At 37.3% G+C, this 13821-nt stretch overlaps 1 protein-coding gene across 2 annotated transcripts in view; it reads left to right on the top strand.

The window, feature by feature from the left end:
• PMS1 (PMS1 homolog 1, mismatch repair system component) overlaps nucleotides 1-13821 on the top strand; it is a 334072-nt gene that overhangs the window by 208351 nt on the left and 111900 nt on the right. Inside the window, exon 16 of one of the 2 annotated variants that reach the window (XM_069576898.1) lies at nucleotides 2013-3581. The exons of the other annotated variant lie outside the window; for it this stretch is intronic. The gene's annotated coding sequence lies outside the window, so the exon portion shown is untranslated. Of the gene's footprint in view, nucleotides 1-2012; nucleotides 3582-13821 lie in introns of those variants that run through there. 2 annotated transcript variants of the gene reach the window in all.

Below are 13821 nucleotides of genomic sequence, written 5' to 3'. Positions count from 1 at the left end.
ATTATCATACATTACCCATACATTAAGGACTGAAAATTATTCTTTGGATTGAGTGAAAAGTACACATATGATCGTCCTGAAAACAGTTTCTGTGGTGATGATGGAAACCTATACTAGATGGAAGTGTATGAAGGAGTATGTAGAAAAAGAGAAATATGGTTTCAAATTAATACAGCTACCCTTCTTCCTTATCTTACAGGTTTTCAATACAGCAACTTTTCTGTTATTTTTCATTGACATATGATTGAGTGCAGAAGGGGGGATTTGTAGTAACTTTTTTTTTGTTATCTTCCCTAGGATGAACCCACTAAATCTCACTCTTCACAGGGCTCTCTGTTTTACTCAGAAGGAATGACTGTATATATCCTGCATCCTCAGAGAGATGCCAAAACTGATATTTGTGTTCTCCTGAGTGACCTTAACTTTTAAATAACTTTGCTGCTTTTCATATTCGAGTACTCAGGCTGAAATCTGAGCTCTGCTCTCTTTTCTTCTCTGCTAAGTACAAAAGTTTAAAATAACATTATATGGTTTGGGTCAAGGAGTAAATAGTTTGTTTATGGAGTGATAGAAGAGTTGTATTTTATGAAAAAATGAGTTATATGAACACTTCTGTTTAAAAAACTAAGTGAAAAATATAGACATTAATAAAAACTTGATTTTATATTTACAAATAAGTTCTAGTGGAAACAACATTGATTTTATGCAGCTATTTTATCCTTTTCGCTTTTAACTTGAAGTAACATTAGTTACCGAAAATTGCAAAAATAATAGAGAGTTATGTAGGCCTTTCACATAGTTACTCCAAATATTAGCATTTTGCTTTAGCATTCTCTCTTTTCTCTGAAACTCTTTTAACGTCTTGAAGCTGCACATATAATGTCCTTCAACCTCTAAAAATTTCAGTTTATTTCCTAAAAATAAGGAAAGTCACACAATCTCAATGATCAAATCAGGAAGTTAACACTAATATAAATCTGTGCTTAAGATAATGATAGCCATAGCCATGTGTGGCTATTTAAATTTAAATTAAATTAATTAGAAATTTAGTTCCTCAGTCACACTGGTCTGGTCATGTTTCAAGCTTTCAGCAGTCGAGTGGCTGTTGTATTGGAAAGCATAGGTATAACCATTTTCATCATTGCATAAAGTTCTATAAGACAGTAATGCTCTAGACATTCAAATTGTGTTGGTGGTTTCAATAGCAGGCTGTGCAGGAGAAGAAAAGGAGTTGTTTCAAGTTTTGCTCGCCATTCTACTGCTCTTACTTTGGCTCAGGGACCTCTTTTTGCATTTAGTTGTCATGTCTCAGTCTCCTCCACTCTAGGATAATGCCTCAGGTTTTCTTTTTACTTCAGGAAAAAAAAATTTTTTTCTAATTTTGTCATTTATACCACATTTATTAGTTGGAACTCTAAGAAAGGACTTTATTTACTTCTGTTGATATCAGCTTATGGATTCTTTCATTCTGTGGTTAAAATCTATTACTATAATTAGTTATTTGTTTTTCAAATTATCCAAGAATTGACCAGTAAGAGCCCTTTGGTCAGAATATGTCACCTGATAATGAGATTGTTTTGCAGTATTGGTGACATTTAATTTTAAAAGTCATGTGGATCTGCTGAATGTCTTAAAGCTATTTAAATATCTGAATCATCACTATATACCTAAAAATCAAAAATTATTCATCATATGATTGCCTGTATCTCATCTTTGGGTTATCCCATATCTCATGCTCATTACTGAGAACAAGATGTTTTCACCACCATTGCTTCATTACTCATTTGAAGTAGTAATTGGGACATTCACTCATTTGTTCCCTCTTCAATTTTGTAAAGATCTTTCACATAATCAGCATTCAGTTATTTTTATCAATTTTTATTTCAGATTTATTGAGATATAGTTGATATATGATACTGTATAATTTTAAGGTATACAGCATAGTGACTTAATATACATTATGAAATGATTGCCACAGTAAGTGATAAAATCTGTGCTCTGTCCTTCTCTAGGAATTTAATCTGCTGTCCACATTGGAAGTCTGCATTACTTGCTACGTGTTTAGCAATCACTATGACTCAATGACTGTTAGTGTTTATAATTCTTCCTTTTTCCAATAAGAGTCTCATTATGGTTATTCTGTTTCCACATCAACATTGGATAGTGGGTAGGGAAGAAGCAGACAACGTGACTTTTTGTTTATAGATAAATAGACCGTATTTCAATAACCTCAGATATTCAGATGACACCAGCCTTATGGCAGAAAGGAAAGAGGAACTAAAGAGCCTCTTGATGAAGGTGAAAGAGGACAGTGAAAAGCCAGCTTAAAACTCAACATTCAAAAAATGAAGATCACGGCATCCAGTCCCATCACTTCATGGCAGATAGATGGGGAAACAATGGAAACAGTGACAGAGTTTATTTTCTTGGGCTCCAAAATCACTGTGGATGGTGACTGCAGCCATGAAATGAAGAGACACTTGCTCCTTGGAAGAAAAGCTATGACCAGCCTAGACAGCATATTAAAAAGCAGAGACATTACTTTGCCTACAAAAGTTCATATAGTGTTTCCAGTAGTCATGTATGGTTGTGAACGTTGGACCATCAGGAAGGCTGAGCACCAAAGAACTGTTGCCTTCGAACTGCAATGCTGGAGAAGACTCTTGAGAGTCCCTTGGACTGCAAGGAGATCAAATTAGTCAATCCTAAAGGAAATCAACCCTGAATATTCCTTGGAAGAACTGATGCTGAAGCTGAAACTCCAATACTTTGACCACCTGATGCAAAGAGTCGACTCATTGGAAAAGATCCTGATGCTAGGAAAGATTGAAGGCAAGAGAAGGGGGCAACAGAAGATAAGATGGTTGGAGGGCATCTGTGACTTGGTGGACATGAGTTTGAACTCTGGGAAATTGTGAAGAACAGGGAAGCCTGGAGTGCTGCAGTCCATAGGGTTGCAAAGAATCAGAAAAGATTGTGCAACTGAACAAGAGAGCAAATAGACCGTGAGAAGAAAGTTCATTCTCTTCTTCAATAACAATAGAGCCATATCTTTTATGTGACTGCCTAGCCTGGAATACATTTCCAGTCTTCCTTGCAGCAAAGCCACCGTTACATGATAAAGATTTCACCAATGGAATGTGAGAAAAAGTGATGCAACTTCAGCTTCCCTTGCTTAAAAGAAATTCCCCAACCCTAGGAGTTTTATTTTGTTTGTTTGTTTGTTCCCCTAATTCAGTTTATTTGAACTAAAGTGTTAAAGTGTTAGTCATTCAGTCATGTCTGACTCTTTATGATCCCGTGGACTGTAGCCCTCCAGGCTCCTCTGTCCATGGGATTCCCCACCCAAGAATACTGAAGTGGGTTGCCATGGTCTTCTCCAAGGGATCTTCCTGACACAGTGTTCAAACCCATGTCACTTACATCTCCTGCATTGTCAGGGATGTTCTTTACTACTAGCACCACCTGGGCCAGAACCAAAACTGAAACTAGTTCATTCATTTCTCATATCCCCTGCTTTTGGCAATCACTTTTCTCTGAAGCTGTGAGGTTATATATAAAAATAGATTGACTGAGTTTAAGAATGATCATGCGGTATTTGTCTTTCTCTGTCTGACTTGTTTCACTTGGCATAATGGCCTCAAGCTGCATCTGTCTGGTCACAAATGGTGAGATTTCATTCTTTTTTATGGCTGAATAATGTTCTTGTATACACAGGCACATTCACATACCAGTTTCCATTATCCACCCATCTATGGGCACTGAGGTTGTTTTCACATCTTGGCTATTGTAAATAATGCTGCAATGAACACGGGAGTTTGAGGGGAATGTATCTTTTTGAGCTACTCTTTCTAGTTTCTTCTACCTGGGAGTGGCATTGCTGGATCACATGGTAGTTCATTTTTTAGTTTTTTTGAGGAAACACCATAATATTTTCTGTAGCGGTTGTACCAATTTACATTCCCACGAACAGTGCACAAGAGTTCTCTTTTTTCCACATCCTCATCAACACTAGTTACCGCTAGTATTTTTTATAATAGCCACCCTAATGAGTATACAGTAATATCTCATTTTTATTTTGCATTTCCCTGATGAGTTAATGATATTGAGCACCTTTGCATGAACCTGTTAGCGATTTGTATGTCTTCTTTGGGAAAATGTCAGTTCAGACCTTCCACTCATTTTTAACCTTTTTCTTTTCTTATTTATTTTTTTATTGAAGTATGGTTGATTTACAATGTTGTGTTAGTTTCAAGTGTACAGGAAAATGGTTCATCAGATAAATATATATATATGTATATATTCTTTTTCAGATCCTTTCCTATTACAGGGTATTACAAGACATTGAATGTAGTTTCCTGTGCTATATAGTAGGTCCTTGTTTATCTGTTTTGTATATGTTAATCCCAAACTCCTAATTTATGCTTCCATTCATCCCACTTTCCCGTTTACTAGCCATCAGTTTGTTTTCTAGGTCTGTGAGTCTATTCTGTTTAGTAGTTAAGTTCATTTATATCATTTTTAGATCCTACATGCAAGTGATATCACGTATTTGTCTGTCTGACTTATTCACTTAGTATGATAATCTCTACCATTCGTGCCGCTGCAAATGCCATTTTTTCATTCTTAGGCTGAGTAGTATTCTGAGGTGTGTGTGTGTGTGTGTGTGTGTGTATACCACATCTTTATCTATTAATCTGTCAGTGGACATTTAGGTTGCTTTCATTTTTTTAATTACATTTTTTTTGCTATTGAGTTTTATGAGTTCATTGTATTTAGTGGATATTTGTCTTTTACCAGATACATGATTTGTAAATACTTTCTTAGGTTGCCTTTCATTTAGTTGATGGTTTCCTTTGCTATGCAAATAATTTTTTATATAATTCCACTTATTTTTGCTTTTGTTATTATCATTTAAGAATTTTTGCTTATTAAGTGACTTTACTAATCTCAGGGCTTGTGAACCAAGGCTATCACTGCGTTAGAGTTGAAATCGGCAGTTTATTTATGTAACAGAAGTAGCTCTCAAAAAGATTCCAGGTCTTTTGGGGGGAAATGTAAGGCTGGGGTTCGGAGCAACTTCCTAAAAATGTCAAAGCTTTATACAGTGTCTAGCTTATGTTCGAGGAGAAGGCAATGGCAACCCACTCCAGTACTCTTGCCTGGAAGCAGCAGCTTATGTTCGGCACTATTCATGCTCAATAAATGTTTGTTGAGTTAATGAGTAATATCTAGAGAAAGGTCTCAGCTCCCTTCTGTTTCTTCAATCTTAAATTCCTTTAGGTCATAACCTAAGTAACTTAGTAGTGTTTTCTGGATGGGCCATTTTTACACATAACGTTTTGCTGCTTAAATACAATTATCAACTAAAGCATTACCAAATTGCTTGCTGTGGAAATATATGTGTTTTGAAATTTTCAAAAAAGGGTTGGGAATTTCATGTACAAAAGGCAGGTTGATTTCCTTTCCTGTATTTTTATATCTTAATGTACATTGCAAATCTCTTAAAAGAAGGAGAATCCTTAGCATTTTTTAAGTTTATTTAAGACAAAACCCATTTTTCTCTCAGTTTGTAAGGGACTGTGATATCAAGGAATATACATTGGGAAATACTTATCTGATATTTAAAATTCTGCTTACCTTTCTTTAGGCTGATTCCTTTATTACTTTGTATCATTTTGCCATTTTAAGTCTACTTGTTATGACTCCACTGAATTTTCTTTCTTGCTAATCTGGACAGCCTCTTTTTGGATAAATATGACTTGTCCTAGGAAGGCCATTGATTTCCCAAAAAGCTGAGACCATGAATTGTAAATGACCTTAAGAAGATTACCCATCTGAACATTTATCACACACTCATCAGACAATTTTAATGCAATTTTTCAAAGTCATTTAGATTTTTTTGTAAGCCATTCTGTACACCTTGGTAGGAGATATTTCCTATTCTAATAGGCAAAGTAGTAGAAATTTTAAACATTCAAGGAATGTTGAGTCAGTCTCTTAAAGGCAGAATTATACACAGTAAGAAAAAAGTCCATGGAAATAGAACCAAGGAGAGTCTGTATAAATAGTAATGTGAAGAAGAGTGAATTCCTTTTTAGCTGTAACATCGCATTTTTTGCACGTTGCCCACATTGTTTAGCCGTTTCTAAACACATTTCCATTTACGTCATTTGTAAAAACTGCCTCGACTCATATTCTGGAAAACTGACAAAGTTGTAATGAACAGATGCAGATTCCATAATTGTAATTGGCTTTTACTCTAAACTAATGTTCTGACTCATGCATCATTAATGATTTCTGTTTGTCTCTATTATTACCTTACAAATTTGAAAGGGTATCTTTCAGAGTGAAAAACTTTCCTTAATTTTTAAAATCAGGGCTTATTGCTTATGAATTATAGATTCTCCAATCACCTGTATTTAAACCTATAATTTTATTTTGCCATATTCTTATTTACATTTCTGTTGGTTATTTGACTTCATATAATCTTTTTCATTTCCTGATTGTATTTCCCAGGGAAGCATGTCAGTTTTAAATAACACCTTTCTTTTTATTACATTTTTCCTACTATTAAATTTTTCTAATTTTTAAACTAGATGTTATAATGTAATATAAATTTTTTGCTATTTCACAAATTAGACTCTATCTGAAGAATGAATAATTAGTATTAGTAGAACCCCAAAGGAAAATAAAAAGATGTGCTCTCATGAAACTTTTTTTCTGATAAGATTTTGACAATGACATGGAAACAGTTTTCACTTGCCAAAGTGGGGCTAATTTAGGTGAATAGCTGAGGGGCTCAAAGATACCAACTAATCTTGTTCTAAGCATAATACATGTATGTTTTCATATAAAATGGAATTAAACCCCCTTATCCTGATCTTTGAACAATTCTTTTGATAGTTTCTGACTGTTACTGAATTTTGTTATATGAAAGGAGAACACTATTTATTAATGAAGGAATTATTCTTTTATAATTATTTTTTTCAGTGTTTATAAGTTCTTTTCATTAAAGTACTGAAATACAGAGCAAGTGTTTTGGCATATTGTTGCTTCTTGTAAGGAAGATTTAATAGCTTGTTATGGACTATTAATATGAACAGAAGTCATTTAGAGTTCAGGTATATATTTAGAACTAGCATGTGTGCAAAAAGATACAAAGTGAATCAAGAAATTCTGGAAAAGATTGTTTGAAAAGGAAAAATTGCTATTTTCTGGCTAGCATTGATGAAATAGATATTTAAAGAGATTTAAATGTTTTATTTATTTTGAAGACATGTCTTAAGAGCCTTAAATATAACTTAGAATTGATATAATTAAATCAATGAAAGTGTAAAACTCTTTATCTAAAATAGTAAATATAATTTAATTTCAAATGTTATCTAGGAAACTCAAAAAGGTTACAGCTGTTAGTTATTTGAGATGATTACAAATAGAATGTCTGTCTGAGTTTAGTAATAAACTAAACTATTTGTTACTGCTTACTGTAAATTTAAAATAAGCATATACATAAACTAGTTTTCTCCAGTTTTGAAAATGTCTTTATCATACTAAATTTTACATAAAGAAGAGAAACATCTTTATGTCCCAGATACTTATTGAGCAAATGTTGATAGGAATGCAAGTAAATGATTTTTTTCCATCTAATTTGTTGATTAAAAGGTGTGCATAATGGAAGCACATGCCAAGTAGTTTTGCCGCATGAATTTTGCAGCATATGGTAAACTAAAACCCTGGTGACCTTTTGGTCTTGTTGATCACATGCATGAAGATGATCATCTGTTAATCTCTACTAATCACTGGTACATCCTTGTAGAGAAGACAGAGCAGTTTTTATTTGTGCTTCATTTGCTCTTTTGGAAAATGCTTTCACAGGGAATTTTTTAAAATAATTTTATACTCAGGATTATAAAATCATAATTATTTTATATCTAAGAAAGATTTTAAGCAAGAGAATTAGAATTTTCAACCTGTATATAGCCCCATATTTTTTATGTTTATTTTAAATACCAGTAATAATTTTCTGGAAGTCATGGATATTAGTACCTCTTTTAGGCTTATTAACACACACATGCAGGGGTTCACACACTTTTACATATATAGTATGTGTTGTTTCTTGTTAGAATTGTAAAACGAAAGCACCAGTGTTTCTCAAATTTTGATAGGCCTATGAGTTACCTGGGATCTTGTTATAATCCAGATTCAGATTCTATAGTTCTGTGGTGGGGTGTGAGAGTCTGCATTTCTAGCAAGCTCCCAGCTCATAACTAATCTGCTAGTCTGTCTCAGGTTAACAGACTTTTTCTTTTAAGGGCTAGGTAGTAAATATTTTAGACTTTGTAGGGCAAGAAGCAAAGTGAGGATATTTACAGGTGTTTATATAACAAAAGGAAAAAGTCCACAAAATTTTTATTGATGAAATTTAAAATGTAATAATTATTCAGTACTTTATAACTATATAATAGTTATAAAGCTATATTATATTCAGCAATAAAAAGGAATGTTCTACTGATAGACACAACAGGAGTGGATCTCAAAAACATTCTGCTTAGTGAAAGAGGCCCTACACAAAAGTTACTTACATACTATGTGACTCCACTGATACAAAGTTCTAGAAAATGCACTCTAATCAATGGCAGCAGAAAGCCAAGTTTTTCCTTTATGGAAAGAGAAATAAACCCTGGGTGTAAATTATGAAAAGGGAGAAAAATTCCCCACTAATGAGCTTTCCAAAAAAACAGATATATTCACAGCATGAGAAAGCCCATCTAGAATAACATCTTTAAGAGGCACAAGAATTCCAGGTCAACAAACTGATGAAGAAAACTGAAAAACTGGAGAACAATACCATTTCTAAGCAGCTTACATTAGAGCAAGATTGTTGAGAGAATTAATCTGTCCTCTTACTCCATGCATATTAAAGTTCTGTCATCCCTCTGATGCAGAGTTGTTCAAGTATGAACTTGACAACAAGAAACAAATTTGAATGGTGACCTGATACACTAGTGTTTTTGTAACTATACATGACTGAAACAGGTTTTGTGAAACTGTGCTTTCAAAAAAGAAACACACACACTCCAGAGTCAGAACTGAGAGGAGGAGGTACCTGAGGGAATTATTTAGATGATAGAAGTGTTGTTCTGTGTCTTCATTGTGGTAGTGGTTATGCACTGGTATATGTTTTTCAAAACTCATTAAACTTGGGGATTCCAGCCTACATTTTATGAGGACACTTAAGCAACCCAGTGAGGAGGTCTACATGGTTAGGAACTGAGGCCAGTTCCTAACAGCCAACAGCCAGCAAGTAACTGACGCTTTCTCCAGAGAGCCAAGTGAGTGAGCCATTTTAGAAGCCATCCCTCTTGCCCCACTGTAGTCTTCAGATTACTCTAGATCCAGGCTGACAATTTAATTACAACTTGTGAGAACATTGCAAGAGTTATTCAAGATGGTGGAGCAGAAGGACGTGAGCTCATCTTCTCCTGTGAGAACTCCAAAATTACAACTCAGTGCTGAAGAGCCATTGACAACAGAAGGTTGGATCCCACCAAAAAAATATACCCCATGTCCAAAGGCAAAGAAGAAGCCTCAGCAAGATGATAGGAGGGGTGAAATTGCATTTAGAATCACACCCATACACACCAGAGATATTCGGAGGGCTCAAACAAAACCTTGTGTGCACCAGGAGACTCCACAGAGACTGAGCCAGACCTGCCTTTGAGTGTTTGAGTGTTTCCTGTGGAGGTACAGGTCAGCAGTGGCCTGCCGCAGGGGCAGGGGCTCTGGTGCAGCAGACCTGGGAATGGCATAAGCCCTCTTGGAGAGGCTGCCATTAACCCCACCATAGAGCCACCAGAACTTACACAGGACAGGGGAATCAGACTCTTGGAGGGTACGAACAAAACCTTGTGTGCACCAGGATGCAGAAACCCCACAGAGACTGAGCCAGAACTGTGTTTGAGTATCTCTTGTGGAGGCATGGGTCAGCAATGGCCTGTTGCAGGGGCAGGGGCTCTGGGTGCAGCAGACCTGGCTATGGTGAGGCCTCTTGGAGGAGGTCACCATTAACCCCACCATAGAGCCACCAGAACTTACACAGGACTGGGGAAACAGACTCTTGGAGAGCACAAACAGAACCAGGTGTGTACAAGGACCCAGGAGAAAGGAACAGTGACCCTACAAGAGACTGACCCAGACTTGCCTGTGAGTGTCCAGGAGTCTGCGGCAGAGGCGTGGGTCAGTGGTAACCTAGTACAGGGTTTGGGGGTGCTGCATGTGGCAGTTTTGAAGGAGGTCACCATTATCTTCATTACCTCCACTATAGTTTGCCCTCAGGTCAAACAACAGGGAGGGAACACAGCCCCGCCCATCAACAGCAAATTGGATTAAAGATTTACTGAGCAAGGCCCCTGCCCACCAGAAAAAGATCCAGTTCCCCATTCAGTCAGTCTCTCCCATCAGGAAGTTTCCATAAGCCTCTTATCCTTATCCATCAGAGGGCAGACAGAATGAACACCATAGTCACAGAAAACTAATCAAACTGATCACATGGACCAGAGCCTTGTCTAACTCAATGAAACCATGAGCCACGCCGTGTAAGGCCACCCTATACAGATGAGTCATGGTGGAGAGTTCTAACAAAACGTGGTCCACTGGAGAAAGGAATGGCAAACCACTTGAGTATTCTTGCCTTGAGAACCCCATGAATGATATGAAAAGGTGAAAAGATAGGACACTGAAAGAGGAACTCCCCAAGTCAGTAGGTGCCCAATATGCTACTGGAGAACAGTGGAGAAATAACTCCAGAAAGAATGAAGAGATGGAGCCAAAGAAAAACCAGCTGTGGATGTGGATGTGACTGGTGATAGAAGCAAAGCCCAACATTGTAAATAACAATATTGCATAGTAATCTGGAATGTTAGGTCCATGAATCAAGGTAAATTGGAAGTGGTCAAACAGGAGATGGCAAGAGTGAACATTGACATTTTAGGAATCAGTGAACTAAAATGGACTGGAATGGGTGAATTTAACTCAGATAACCATTATATCTACCACTGCGGGCAAGAATCCCTTAGAAGAAATGGAGTAGCCATCATAGTCAACAAAAAGTCTGAAATGCAGTACTTGGATGCAGTCTCAAAAACGACAGAGTGATCTCTCTTCACTTCAAAGGCAAACCATTCACAGTCTCAGTAATCCAAGTCTATGCCCCAACCAGTAATGCTGAAGAAGCTGAAATTAAACAGTTCTATGAATACCTACAAGACCTTCTAGAACTAAAATCCAACAAAAAGATGTCCTTTTCATTATAGGGGACTGGAATGCAAAAGTAGGAAGTCAAGAGATACCTGGAATAACAGGCAAATTTGGCCTTGGAGTACAGAATGAAGCAGGTCAAAGGCCAACACAGATTTGCCAAGAGAACACACAGTCATAGCAAACAACTCCTCTTCCAATAAGATAAGAGGAGCCTCTACACATGGACATCACCAGATGGTCAATACCGAAATCAGATTGATTATATTCTTTGCAGCCAAAAATGGAGAAGCACTATACAGTCAGCAAAAATAAGACCAGGAGCTGACTGTGGCTCAGACCATGAACTTCTTATTACCATTTCAGAATGAAATTGAAGAAAGTAGGGAAAGCCACTAGACCATTCAGGTATGACCTAAATCAAATCCCTTATGATTATACAGTGAAAATGACAAATAGATTCAAGGGATTAGATCTGATAGACAGAGTGAAGAATTATGGATGGAAGTTCATGACTGTACAGGAGGCAGTGATTAAGACCATCCTCAAAAAGAAGAAATGCAAAAAGACAAAATGGTTGTCTGAGGAGACCTTACAAATACCTGAGAAAAGAAGAGAAGCAAAAGGCAAAGGAGAAAAGGAAAGTATACCCATTTGAATGCAGAGTTCCAAAAAATAGCAAGGAGAGATAAGAAGCCTTCCTCAATGATCAATGCAAAGAAATAGAGGAAAACAAGAGAATGTGAAAGACTAGAGATCTCTTTAAGAAAATTAGAGACACCAAGGGAACATTTCATGCAAAGATGGGCTCGCTAAAGGACAGAAATGGTATGGACCTAAAAGAAGCAAAATAGAAGAGGTGGCAAGACTACAAAGAACTATACAAAAATGATGTTTATAACCCAGATAACCATGATGGTGTGATCACTCACCTACAGCCATACATACTGGAATGTGAAGTCAAGTGGACCTTAGGAAGCATCACTACGAACAAAGCGAGTGGAGATGATGGAATTCCAGTTTAGTTATTTCAAATCCTGAAAGATGATGCTGTGAAAGTGCTGCACTCAATATGCCAGCAAATTTGGAAAACTCAGCAGTGGCCACAGGACTAGAAAAGGTCAGTTTTGTTCCAATCCCAAAGAAAGGCAATGCCAAAGAATGCTCAAACTACCACACAGTTGCACTCATCTCACATGCTAGCAAAGTAATGCTCAGAGTCCTTCAAGCCAGGCTTCAACAGTACGTGAACTGTGAACTTGCAGATGTTCAAACTGGATTTAGAAAAGGCAGATGAGCCAGAGATCAAATTGCCAGCATCCACTGGATCATTGAAAAACCAAGAGAGTTCCAGAAAAACATCTATTTCTGCTTTATTGACTATGCCAAAGCCTTTGACTGTGTGGATCACAATAAACTGTGGAAAATTCTGAGAGAGATGGGAATACCAGACCACCTGACCTGCCTTCTGAGAAATCTGTATGCAGGTCAAGAAGGAACAGTTAGAACTGGACATGGAGCAACAGACTGTTCTAAATTGGGAAAGGAGTACGTCAAGGCTGTATATTGTCACCCTGCTTATTTAACTTATATGCAGAGTACATCATGAGAAACGCTGGGCTGGAAGAAACACAAGCTGGAATCAAGATTGCCAGGAGAACTATCAATAGCCTCAGATATGCAGATGCTGCTGCTGCTGCTAAGCAGCTTCAGTCGTGTCCGACTCTGTGCGACCACATAGACAGCAGCCCACCAAGCTCCCCCGTCCCTGAGATTCTCCAGGCAAGAACACTGGAGTGGGTTGCCATTTCCTTCTCCAATGCGTGAAAGTGAAAAGTGAAAGTGAAGTCGCTCAGTCGTGTCCGACCCTCAGCGACCCCATGGACTGCAGCCTTCCAGGCTCCTCCATCCATGGGATTTTCCAGGCAAGAGTACTGGAGTGGGATGCCATTGCCTTCTCCGTGGATATGAAGTTGACACCACCCTTATGGCAGAAAGCAAAGAAGAACTAAAGAGCCTCTTGAAGAAAGTGATAGAGAAGAGTGAAAAAACTGGCTTAAAACTCAACACTCAGAAAACTAAGATCATGGCATCTGGTCCCATCACTTTGTGGCAAATAGATGGGGAAACAATGGAAACAGTAATATATGTTATTTTTTGGGGGGGGAGGAGGCAGTTACAAAATCACTGCAGATGGTGACTACAGCCATGAAATTAAAAGACGCTTGCTCCTTGGAAGGAAAGTTATGATCAACCTAGACAGCATATTAAAAAGCAGAGTTATTACTTCATTGACAAAGGTCCATCTAGTTAAAGCTATGGTTTTTCCAGTAGTCATGTATGGATGTGAGAGTTGGACTATAAAGAAAGCTGAGCATCGAAGAATTGAAACTCGAACTGTGGTGTTAAAGAAGACTCTTGGGAGTCCCTTGGACTGCAAGGAGATCCAACCAGTCCATCCTAAAGGAAATTAGCTCTGAATAGTCCTTGGAAGAACTGATGCTGAAGCTGAAGCTGCAGTACTTTGGCCACCTGATGTGAAGAACTGACTCACTGGAAAAG

The sequence above is a fragment of the Ovis canadensis genome, chromosome 2 (assembly GCF_042477335.2).
Source record: "Ovis canadensis isolate MfBH-ARS-UI-01 breed Bighorn chromosome 2, ARS-UI_OviCan_v2, whole genome shotgun sequence".
Lineage (NCBI taxonomy): Eukaryota > Metazoa > Chordata > Mammalia > Artiodactyla > Bovidae > Ovis > Ovis canadensis.
This window is presented reverse-complemented; position numbering and strand designations above follow the sequence as displayed.